The sequence below is a fragment of the Hemitrygon akajei genome, chromosome 25, assembly GCF_048418815.1.
Source record: "Hemitrygon akajei chromosome 25, sHemAka1.3, whole genome shotgun sequence".
In the NCBI taxonomy this organism is placed as follows: domain Eukaryota; kingdom Metazoa; phylum Chordata; class Chondrichthyes; order Myliobatiformes; family Dasyatidae; genus Hemitrygon; species Hemitrygon akajei.
In genome coordinates, this window is record NC_133148.1 from 41,423,076 (window position 1) to 41,436,015 (window position 12,940).

General features: G+C 40.0%; 1 protein-coding gene across 1 annotated transcript in view; it reads left to right on the forward strand.

The window, feature by feature from the left end:
* Positions 1 to 12,940, forward strand: part of timm50 (translocase of inner mitochondrial membrane 50 homolog (S. cerevisiae)) — a 155,105-nt gene that overhangs the window by 11,776 nt on the left and 130,389 nt on the right. The window lies entirely within an intron of this gene.

Genomic DNA, 12,940 nt, shown 5'->3' on the forward strand with positions numbered 1-12,940 from the left:
GTGTCCCCCGCTTTACGGATGTTCGCTTTACGCCACTTCGCTTTTACAAAAGACCTACATTAGTAACCTGTTTTCACATTACAAAGAGGATTTTTGCTTTTACAAAAATTTTCCCCATATAAGTTAATGGTTCTTCGCTTTATGCCATTTCCGCTTAAGAAAGGTTTCATAGGAGCGCTCTACCTTTGTAAATGTGGGGGCGGGGGGGGGGGGGAATATCTGTGTAGCTAAGCAAGCCCTGAAGAACTGACTAGACTGGTGATTCCTTTTGCATCAAAACTGTCTTCTTCCAATGAGAGACAGAGCTTAAAAGATCCTGCCTAATCTGTTAAGTGCTTTGACCTTTTCTATTTTTTTAATACAAATATTTACGATATCTAAAAGTGAGGTCATGACATGGGCTAGGGTAAGTTCCTGTTTGCCCGCAATTTTTACCACAGGATGCAGCGTTGATACCAGCCTTTAAATCCAGTCAGGTAAAGATGCATTGAAATCTAAGGAAATTAGTGTGCCTGTGGTTGCCTTGATACTGTCTTCAGTCCAAACATTGCTTTTCTTTCTGACTCTTCCCCTCTCCCTGTTCTGTTCTAGTCATTTTTGTCATTTGTAATTGGGACTGGGTGACCCTTTGCCAGTTCCATTCAGCACCTTTGTGTCCAGTTTCTTCCCTAGTTTCTCCCATTCTTTCCACCACAGGGTAGTTACAGATGAGCTTACTCTGTAATTAGAACATTTCACGGTTGATCTAAGCTTAACCTCACCCCTGCATTACTGTTCATCCTTGGCAACCTTCCACTTACTGCATTAAGAACTCATGTTGTCAGTACTATTTTTATTTCCAGTTTCTCTTCTTTTGCATATTGGTTGTCATTCTTTGTATAGATTTTTCATAAATTCCATTGTATTTTTTCTATAAATGTCTACAAAAAATGAATCTCGATACTCTAGTATATGGTAACATATACTTTGATACTAAATTTTCTTTGAGCTTTGAATTAGAACTCTGACTTGACAATTTTCAAAGTTTCTGCTCCCATTATACTTTGAGGGAGTGAGTTCCATAGACCCTCGAGGAAAAATTAATCACCTTGTTTCTTAAGTGAGCAGTCCTTTAATTTTAAATTTTAACTTACCTGGGATGTAAAGAGAACACGAGAAGAATCATATAAAAGATAACACACATTAAGCAAATCACATACGTAGGCTGTAGTAACACATGCAAAATGTTGGAGGAACTCAGTAGATCAGGCAGTAGCAGTTTCATTTCCAAAGATGCTGCCTGACCTACTGAATTCCTGCAAGATTTCCAGCATCTGAAGACTTTCTCGAGTTTATAGAAAAGATAAGTTTGTGTGCACTCCTGTTTCTGCCACAGGAGGGCCCCACGGAGGAACCAAGACAATGCAGGAAAAGTTCTGGGGATTGTGATCCTTTCTGCTGTTTTTTCATGTGGCTAAGTTACTAATAGCATCTACACCTGCTAGTGTTTCAGAATCTCAGATTGAACTGCTGAAGCTGACCTCTAGGTGTTTGAGTATACAAAGTGTACATTCTCCAACAATAAATCTATTTAATGATTAGTGCTTTTAGCAGGCTGGTGGCTTTTAGATGGGCAACCCACCTGTCTACTTCTATCAATCTAAATTTAATCTGATCATCCTCTAAACTCCCTTGGGGATGCTACCAGGAAGGCCATTGAACCATATCATGTCCAATTAATTTGCTTTATGACAAAATTAATAGCTTGATGTTTTATTTGCTTAGCCTGGACTCAGGATGAAACTAGAAACACTTGAAGTCATAGAATGTGAAACAGTATGGCTGAGTAAAGGCCCTTTGGCTTATGATGTTGTGCCATCCTTTTAACCTACTCTAAAATCAATCTAATCCTTCCCTCCTACATGTTGTTCCTCTCCACACCTTGTGGCACAACTGGTGGCAACTTTGCCATTTCTCTAGTTTGTTATTTGGTCTGTTTTTTATGAAGCCAAATTGCTAGCTCAGCACTCAACCCAACATGGATGGAAAATGTGCAGGGAGCTTGCTGGATTTGAACCTGGGACCACTTACCTTGAAGTCCTGTGCGGATGTCACAACACCATCAAGTGGCTTTCCCTCCTATGTAGCCCTCCATTTTTCTATCATCCATGTGCCTATCTGAGAGTTTTTAAAAATCTACCACCACCTCAGGCAGGGTGTTCAACTCTCTCTGTTAAGAACTTTTCTCTGACAATCCTCTTTACTTTCCTCCAATCATCTTAACATTATTTCCCCTCATACTAATATTTCCACCCTGGGAAAAAGTCCGGCTATCCACTTGATCATATACATCGCTATCAAATCACCACTCATCCTGCTTCAGGCCAAAGAGAAAAGCCCTACCCTTAAGTAAATTATCGCATAATTTTGACTGATTGGTGCACTAGTGAGAGGCAATAAGATTCAGAATGACAAGGGAAAATTGTTATTCCAGACAATAACAAGCTATTGATAAGCCTACAGAACAGGCATGTAACTTGCCTGGTGAATCCTGGCATGTTTCCTCTGAAGGACTGGAATAGGAAGTGCTTGCTATGGGTTTCTGGTATACTTGGTATCTGCTTTTCAGAAGGAAGATAGAAGAGAACAGCTGAGGGAATACTAGCAACAATACACATTATATACAAGAGAAAATCCGTAGATGCTGGAACTTCTACTGGGGAGGGAGGTGATGGGTGAAACTGGGAGTGAGGTGAAGTAAAGAGTTGGGAAATTGATAAGTGAAAGAGATGAAGAACTGGAGAAGGGGAAATTGAAAGGGGAAGACAGAAGGCCATGGAAGAAAGGGAACGGGGAAGAGCACCAGAGGGAGGTGATGGGCAGGCAAGGAGATAAGGTGAGAGAGGGAAGTCGGAGTGGGGAATGGTGCAGGGGGGGCAATTATTGGAAGTTTGAGCTATCATTGTTCTTGTCATCAGGTTGGAGGCTACCCAGATGGAATATAAGTTGTTGCTTCTCCAACCTGAGTGGCATCATCATAGTTGTAGAGGAGGCCATTGGCCTGCATGTCAGAATGGGAATGGGGAATTAAGTTGGGTGCCCACTGGGAGATCCTGCTTTTTCTGGTGGATGGAGCTTGGGTGCTTGGCAAAGCGGTCTCCCAGCCTACCTCAGGTCTCATCGATATACAGGAGGTCACATCGGGATCATTGAACACAGTATATGACCCCAATAGACTCACAAGTGAAGTGTCGCCTCATCTGGAAGGACGGTTTGGGGCCCTGAATGGTATTGAGGGTGGAGGTGTAGGGGCAGGTTTGTGGTACTTGCTCTGCTTGCAAGGATGTCCACTCCTATTAAATTCTTCCTTCTCCAGCCTTGTATCTCTTTCACCAATCGACTTCACCAACCACTTTAATTCACTTCTTCCCCTCTCCCGGTTTCATTTAACACCCACTACCTTGAACTTCTTTCTCCCCTCCCCCTCCTTCTTACTCTGACTGTTTACTCTTTTCCATAGATCCATGCATGTTATTTAGTATCTTTGGACCATGCAAAGCATCCAACGTGCTTCAGGCAAACCATAGAAAGAGATGTTAGAGCAGGTTAATATGGATTGTAACTGGTAAGCACAGAATTATCTAAGATTTGGTTCATTTCATTAATATATTATACAAAAGGTGACCAGCTCCATCATGGATGGGCAGTAGCCTCCTCAGCATCAAGGACACCTTCAGAAGGTGACACCTCAAAAAGGTGACCCCCAACATTAAGGATTCCCATCACCCAGGACATGCCCTCTTCTCATTGCTACCACCAGGAAGGAGGTGCAGGAGCCTGAAGGCAAACACTCAATGTCTTTGGGACAACTTCTTCTCCTCTGCCATCAGATTTCTGAATGGACATTGAACCCATGAACACTGCCTCACTACTTTATGTGTGTGTGTGCAATTTATGCATTTTTTATTATAATATGTTGCTGCTACAAAACAACAAATTTCTTGGCATAAACTTGATTCTGGACTATGCAGTCACTAAATCTGTATGAAATGGTACAAGACTTTGGAAATAATCAGCAGGTCAGGGAAGGCATCAGAGTAGGGTTTTGTTTTAGGGCAAGCAGAGGAAATTATCAAGAGATCTAAAAATGAAAATTTTAAGTTTTGGATGTTCAATGAGTGCAGTGTAATGGGAATGAGAGTGCATGGTTGCATGCAGTTACTGTGCATGTGACATTTCACAGAATCATTAGGCTTTTGGGTGAGATTTATGTTGTCTGGAAGTTGCAGTGCCGAAACATTCAAGGAGCCAAGTTTGGAAACATCAAGAAAGTTCTCAACTGAAAGTGGATTGAGAGAGAGGAGCAGAGCCAGAAGGAATGAAAGAGAAGGAAGCAGGTGGCCTTTGGAATGAAATGCAATACAGTGTATAACTTAACAGATGGATCTCACACTTTACACTTGCTCTTCTCGCATGATCTCCACAAGTAACTTTGAAAGCCCCATGCTAGTCTAATCGGATTCCAGGCCTTGCTGATCAGAAGGTGTAATGATCGGTGAACTGAAAATAGACTTCATGGCACTGGGTGATGAGTTCTGGACCAAGATAGTCAAAAGCTTTTCTATTGTTTCTGAATGTGTCTGATAGTCCAAAAAGAGTAGAAAAGATTCCAATGCATTTTAAAAAAATATTTAAAATATATTAAAATGCATTTAATCAATTAAATTAAGTAAAATTAATATTAAAACTAAAAAAATTTGTGTACCTGCAATTGCCTTTCTCCTGAATGGGCTCATGACATGGTTGGTGTGAAGGTAAGGGGCTGATGTGAAGTAGATCCAACCTATTGTAGAGTTCAAAAATGGTTTGTGAGGAAAGAAAATGCTGGGCTTTGGCGAGGGAGCTGGCAACTGGATTGGCTGGATGGCTCTTACATGTTACCATCATGGAATTGATGGGCCAGACCCAGATTGCCTCCTTTTGTACAGTAATTCTGTTGGTGCCACCAACTGAAGTGGTCCAGGAAAATGCTGGTGTGAGGGTAGAATTGCTGATTATCTCTTACATCAGTAAGAAATCGCTAAATTCCAGTAATGTTTCCAGACTTTGTTTAAACATGAACTCAAGTAGTTCCAGGTATCACAGACTGAGTGAAGGGAACTGCTGATTTCCTGCGGCTTAATTCACTTTGCATCCAATATGTGTTAGAGGGACATGCATGACAGACTCTGTGTCATAAACATGAGAAAATCTGCTGATGCTGGAAATCTACAACAACGCACTCAAAATGGTGGAGGAACTCAGCAGGTCAGGCAGCATCTGTAGAAATGAATAAAAGTTCGACATTTTGGGCCGAGCCCCCTCCTTCATCAAGGCTTCCTATAATGTTGACTTTTTATTTTCCATAAATGTTGCCTGAAATTCTCTGAAGGTGAATCTCAAGGCTATCATGTTTGTTTTACTCCTTGAACACCCGCTTCATGTATTAAAAAAAAACTATCAGCCCTTTAACATGTTTGAAACTGAGCAACTAATATGTATATTTTACTCACTTTTGGTTTGTGGGTGATTTATTTATTGTCCATCTCTAGTTGTTCTTGAGATGTTGGTGTTTAGCTACTTCCTTGAGCCACAGTCCTGCTAGTGAAGGTGAAGGTGTTTCCATAGAGTTGTTGAGGAAGGAGTTGTAGGAATTTAATGCCAGTGCTGATGAACAAATGGTAATTTATTTCTGAAGACTGGAAACCCAGACAGATCGAATTATTACCCCACTGTGATATACCCAGATTGTCCACTGGGTGGTAGCACATACTTGTGCATAATCACAGACTTTGCGGCAACCCAGATTTCTTCCTTCCTGTGTTTAAACCAATTGTGATAAAACCACCTTCAAAGTACATAGATGTCACTATATGCTACTCTGAGATTCATTTTTGCAGGCATTCACAGATTTAATAGAATCAATGAAAAGCTACACACAAAGACTGACATGCAACCAAGAAGGCAAACTGCAAATACAAATAATAATAATATTAAGTAAATAAAGAACAGGAAGAACATGAGTTGCAGAGTCCTTGAATGTGAGTCCATAGGTTGTGTTCAGTGATCAGTTCAGTGTTGAGGTAGTGATGTTGGTGTCCCGTCCTCTTGTTCATCCCTGCCTTGCCCAATTTCAAAGGGATTTTTGTTAATCACTGGCAGATGGAAACAGGAGTTTCTCCAAACAGTGTTGCAGTGTAATCCACGTGTCTAATTTATGAAACTAGATGGGAGCAAGTTCTCATCTTGCTGTCACATTCCCAGGCACATTCTTTCAAATATGTAAAGTCATTGAACAATACTGTAAATGCAAGATATTGAACATCAGTTAGCTAAGCAGTTTCTATGCACTCACTGAACTTCCAGTGGATCACAAATCTCAGCTGGATCCATTCTGAGGTGACTTAATGCTATCTTTCTATTTATCTAGTTCTTTAGACACAAGAGGCACTACAGATACTGGAAATCTAGACCAATACACACAATGTCCTGATGAAGGGGCTTGACCCGAAACCTTGACTGTTTATTCCCATTGATAGATGCTGCCTGACCTGCTCAGTTCCTCCAGCACATTGTGTGTATTTAACTAGTTATTTTATTTTTGTGTCTCCTGTCTCTTCTCTAAATGTATCATTTAAAAACTCCTTAACTTCTATCAATCTTGTTATGCCGTAAAACTGTGTGAGGAGATCTTGTGTGATAACAGGTTAAAACTGGGATTCTTCCATTACATTCCAGCTGACAGCACTGTACGTAAATAACATGCTCACAATCTCTGGTTATTCACAGATAGGTAAATGGTAACATGGCATCAAAAGATGGGCTTAACCAGTCCATCAGATGCCTTATTGCGTTACAATTCATTCTCCAATACTTCCCATCTATGACTGTTCTAAGCCTTGTATTTACTTTCTAAAGCCACTTGATGTGTTGAAGAAAAGAATTCTTGGAAAGCCTTCATCAAAAGGCTTTGAAATAACTTACTGAAGTTCCAAGATGTGGCAATGACCATGCATTATACCAGTCCTAGTGATGAGTCTTGGCTCAAATTGTCAACTATTTCTTTCCCGTAGATTCTACCTGACTTGCTGAGTTCCTCCAGATTTTATGTGTGTTGTTCTGGATTTCCAGCATCTGCAGAATGTCTTGTGTTCATGAGTTATGCTACATTTTGTTCATCTGTTCTTGGAAATTTGCAGAAAAGTTGCATACACTGCTTAAGCCAGTAAGTTATTTCAAAGGTCAGTGAAACTTTGGGGAAAGAGAAACCACATCATATCTGGGTTTGATTAACAGCGCAAGTCCATGGTGCCCCCTTCTGTTTAATTTATCTCATTATAAACATCTCTTTACATGCACTTACTCCAGTTCCTCTTCTCCCTTCAATATTTCCATTAAAATCCCATCTGACCTGTCCACCTCCAATATTAAGACAGATCATGAATATAAAGATGCAGCCTATTCTAACCTTGTTGTGACAGCTTATATTACATTATAATACATTTATGTATTAATCTAGTAAGTAATTTTATAACATTTTCCAAGGTCTAGATATCTCTCCCAGCAATAACGACAAAGAACTGGACACTACTTTAGGTGGAGATCAGTCAAGATTCAGTACCTTCCTTGACTGGGACTCCCTGATAAAATGGTAATGCTCATCTTTATAGCTTCACAGCAGCCAGTGCCAATCTGTGTACAGGTGTAATGCATCCAACAATCTGTAACATGTATCCTATACTGCATTATCTTGCTCACCTTTGCTGGCTTACTGTCACTGAACTTGTAAAATTAAGAGTCGTTTTTAAGTGTGCATCCATCTGTTAGCACTTTTATTTTGTTTCACTGCCGTCTTTTGAATCCTTCTGTCGTTTCATTGCTTTAATTGACCTCTTTCAACTCCCCGAGCATTGATTTTGAAAATCTCCACATCTTTATTCCAGTTTTCAATTATCATTCGCTCCAGGTATGATGCCTTTGCTTGCTGCTTGTTTGTGAAACATCATGTTATATCTTACACTGCTACTTGAATATTAGTTCAAACAAAAATGATCACTGTAAAGATGAATATAATTAGTTTCATTTGGGAGTTGGTAGCTAAAAGAGCAGGTAATGATAAAAGTATCTCCTCTTAGTTCAGCTGGTTTGTAAATAGACTTATCCCTGCAAGCTGCCAAAGTAGCATTATCTTGCTCCGCAGTAAGCATCCTAATCCTTGGCCTGCTTCTGCTTTTCCAATGGATTGTGAATTTGTGGATTTCTTGACCTTTTCCAAATCAAGGAGCAAACAGTTTGTGTTTCATCTAAATGAGTTTGATGACAAATCTGCCAAAGGCTTGCTGCCATGTGTTAGTGTGTGAGTGCCAGCAGTTAAAGCTAACAGAAGTATTAGCACCCCTGCATGTGGCACTCTGTCTGCTCCCCTGCTGCTGCCCTGCAGTCCCATCTGCTTCACCAACTAACTTAATTGGTTCCTTTTGTTTTACATTTTTGTTGAGGAATAAAAATCCTTCCTTGTCATTAACCCCTTTGAGAACTGCTGTAACATTGTTTTTGCTCTAAAGATATAACACATGTGATTATTGCCAGGAAGGTAAACACTGAGCCACAGGAGAGTTTCATTTGTTAATCGAGTCCTTGTTTCCCCCAAAATGAAAAAAATTAGTTTTACCCAGTTAAGAATTTGGAAGTTTATTTATCTAATTTATTACAATTCTGGTCCCATTAATAGTTTATATTTTGATGTTACACATGGGAAAATATTTTTATTTCAACTTAGAACCTTAAAATGCACACACAGTTCTGCCTTAAAACATTGTCCTGACTTGACTTTTGTTAGCTAACTATATGAATTGAATTATCTTAACATTTTCACACCATGTAGCTCCTTTGCATCATAGAGGCTTGTATAAGCAGAGAACTGCACACAGAGGTACCTCCTGTATCTAATAAGGTGGTCACTGAGTATATGTTCGTGGTCTTCTGTTGCTGTAACCAGGCTAATTCAAGTTCTGAAGTGTTGTGTATTCAGAGATGCTCTTCTGCACACTACTCTTGTAATATGTTGTTATCTGAGGCTATGTCCACACTAGACCTGATAAATCCGTAACCGAAGCTTTTTCTCTTCGTTTTGACCCTCCATCCTCACTGAAACAGCGTTTTCCTCCCCTGAAAACAGAGATTTTCAGAAACGCTCACCAGAGTGAATAAATCTGAAAACGCCTAATATCCGGTGTAGTGTGTTCGGGGTAACTGGCTATTTTTAAAACCGCTGTCATGACGTGCCGTAACAAATGTTGGCGGCAGCACGGCATTTCATTGTTTTCTTGAATGCAACCTCTAACACCACAACAATATTTGACAATAGATGTGTAACAGCCTAGTGTAACATTGTATGGAAATACAAGATAACACTGATGAAGACATGTTTTATACATTTAATGAGGTGCTTTATTAATGTATTGCTTGTGCAAACATTCAATAGAAGCAATTGTCACTTTTGCCCAGTAACTTGTTTTATTGCATGTTAAATAAAGCAAAATAATACACAAAGACATGGCAAAAGTAAAGTCAACCAAATGAGGTAACAGCAAATTTCACTTTTGCCCAGTAACAAGCCTTATTGCATTTCGTTGTAGCTGTCGTCCCTTTAATCGGTGAAGAGACTACGGCTGTAGGAAATGTTTCTGGACAAATGCGCACCAAGTCTTTCATTTGGCAATTTCCTTTTAAGTCTTTCTAGTCTGTAACTGGACAAATGCACACCAAGTATACCGTTTCCTCTTCGCTTGTTTTCTGTGTGTCCTGCGCATGCCCAGTAGGAGGAGATTCGCCCAAATATCAGTTTCAATGTGGACAGAGGTATTTTTAAAAGCGCCTAGTGTGGACGCCTGTCATTTTTACGCGAAACCGGCGTTTTCAAAATTATCCGGTCTAGTGTGGGCATAGCCTGAATTACTGTCACATTCCTGTCAGCTTGAACCAGTGGCCATTCTCCTTTTACCTGCCTTATTTTACAAGGCAATTTTGCTTACAAAACTGGGTGTTTTTTGTTTTTTTGCGCCCTTCTCTGTAAACTCCAGAGACTATTATGCATGAACATCCCAGGAGATCGGCAGTTTTTGAGATGCTCAAACCACCCTGTCTGGTTTATTTCACAGTCAAAGTCACTTAGATCACATTTCTTCCTTATTTTTACGTTTGGTCTGAACAACAACTGAACCTCTTGACTATGTCTGCATGCTTTTATGTATTAAGTTGCTGCCACATGATTGACTGATTAGATATTTGCATTAATGAGCAGGTGTACCTAATAAAGTGGCCACTGAGTGTATATGATCTATATTGTGCTCCCCTTCTGCCTCTCCATGATATCCTCTCGGGTTTTCTCATTATTTCAGATTGCTCCAAACTTTAGTAAGTTTTCTTACTTTCATTTAACTTTTCTCTTAAGTTATTAGATGTTTGTCTGAAAAGCTGGTTGGCCATTTCCTTTTGTAACTAACACATGACATCTAAATAGTTGTGCACGCCTGGAGATAAGGTAGATAAAAGAGTCGATACTGGTTCAATTCCAAAGGCAAGTTCAGTCTTGTTACTGTAAACTAGTAGCTGAATTCTTTCTGAGGATCTGTTGCTGGTTTACCAGGGCTTTGTTTTCCTTTGTCACTTCTGTTTCGATGTGACAAGATTTGAAAAAGTTTCACTTAAAAAACCTTGCTTGTTCAGTCCACTCATTTTGCATTGTTGCTAACTATGAGAAATGGGGATACGTCCGGAGGCCTGAAAGTCTAATGGAAAAGAGCAGAGGAAGCTGTACGAGTTTATGTTCTTGCATTATTGATCTTGGCCCTTTGCCTAGCTCCCTTAGTTTAAGAGTAAAAGTGCAAGTTATGAATGATAGGAGATAGGAAACTTGTCGAAAGATCTCTATGGTGCAGGATCACATCAATGTTTAAAAAAATTAGGAGAAAGGGCAGAGCATTTTGAAATGTAGAATTTATGTGAGAAGAACTTTGTTGTTTTCATCACTGGTGACAAAATTAAAAGAAGAGAGGCTTGTATTTGACTACTTCCCATCATGACCGTGGGACTTTTCAATGTGTCTTGTAGCATGTGAACTGTCCTCACTTTGGTATTGTTGGAAATCTGCAGCCTTCTTCTTCCAGCAATCTCCCCTAGACAGCCAAGTGTTGAAGAACAGATATGTCTCTTTATTGATATTTGGCGAAGTCAGTGGTTCCCAACCTTTATTTACGTCATGGAGCCTTGCCACTAACCCAGGGCTCCATAGACATAATTCAGAATGTCCTAACCACACTGTCTGGCCACCCATTTGAATACAATCGGAAATGTCTAGTTTGTGGGAAAGAGTTGTACTGGTGATATAAACCAGAAGAAAATAACCTGGTGAAAATCTTAGGGCTGCACTGAACATTGAAAGGGATAACATAAAATAGATGTCAAGGGTTATCATGACAATCCTGCCACTCCTGTGAATGTTACAGCATTGCTGAGATAGAACTGGTAGATAGAAATCTGAGTTATCTAACACCACCAAGAAAAAGATTTAACTGCCTCCTGTATTGTCCATTTGTCCTCTCTTCCTTTACTTGATGGCATTAAGTGCCTATTGCCTTTTAAAGATTGCTGCCAAATAGCTATTATTTACTTACCATCTTTGGCAAAAATAAACATTATTTGATTGAAAGGTAAGAGATCCAATCCCCACCCACGCAGTAATTCCCACAGGTTATTCAAGAAAGATTTGGCGGGGAAAAGTCCAGGAATTTTCTTCTGTTAAACTCTAAAATGAGATTGTCCAATATGGTAGATTAATGATTTGAAATAACATTTTTCTTAAATGATGAGGTGTTTGTTTAAAAAAACTTTACTTTTTGAGAACACATAACTAAACTGCTTTCTAGCATTCAATATGTTTTGCTTTAACACTTTCCTTTTCCAAAAAAAAACAGAAAAATGTTGGCAGCCTGGTCCGGAAAGCTGCAGTGTAATTAATTTTGTCACTTAGACATGTGTGTTTGTCTTTGCTACTTCGCAGTAAAAATGTGTCATGTAAATATTGCTTTACAACACCAGGGAGTCCATTCATCTTTGCAGTAAATAACAAGATGTTACTCCCAGTATTAACATCAGGGCAATTCTGGAACAAATCATTGTCCCCTCCCCTTCTCTCCCCAAACAACTGACTCATGCTACCAGTGGATCTTTAATGCCAACAGCCAGGTATCCTACCCAAAGTGGCTGTTGTTCATGTTGTTCTCTGTATGATTGTGTAAAGAAGATGCAGAATAAGGCATCAAGCCCAACTGATGGTATAATGACATCCATTTCCTAAATTTCTAACTGGCTGCATCGCCATCTGATATGGGGTGGGGGTGGGGGTGCTATTGCATAGAATCAAAATAGGCTGCAGAAAGTTGTAAACTCAGTCAGCTCCATCATGAGCACTAGCCTCTGTAGTATCCAGGATACCTCCAAGGAGCGATGCCTCAAAAAGGCGTCATCCATCATTAAGGGCCACCTTCACCCAAGTCATGCCTTGTTCTCATTGTTACCATCAGGAAGGAGGTACAGGAACCTGAAAACACACACTCAATGATTTGGGAACAGCTTCTTCCCTCCTGCCATCTGATTTCTGAATGGCCATTGAACACATGGGCACTACTTCACTAGTTTTAGAAACATAGAAAATCTACTGCGCATTACAGGCCCTTCGGCCCACAAAGTTGTGCGGAACATGTCCCTACCTTAGAAATTACTAGACTTCCCCATAGCCCTCTACTTTTCTAAGCTCCATGTACCTATCTAAGAGTCTCTTAAAATACCCTATTGTATCCGCCTCCACCACCGTTGCCAGCAGCCCATTCCACGCACTCACCACTGAGTAAAAAACTTACCC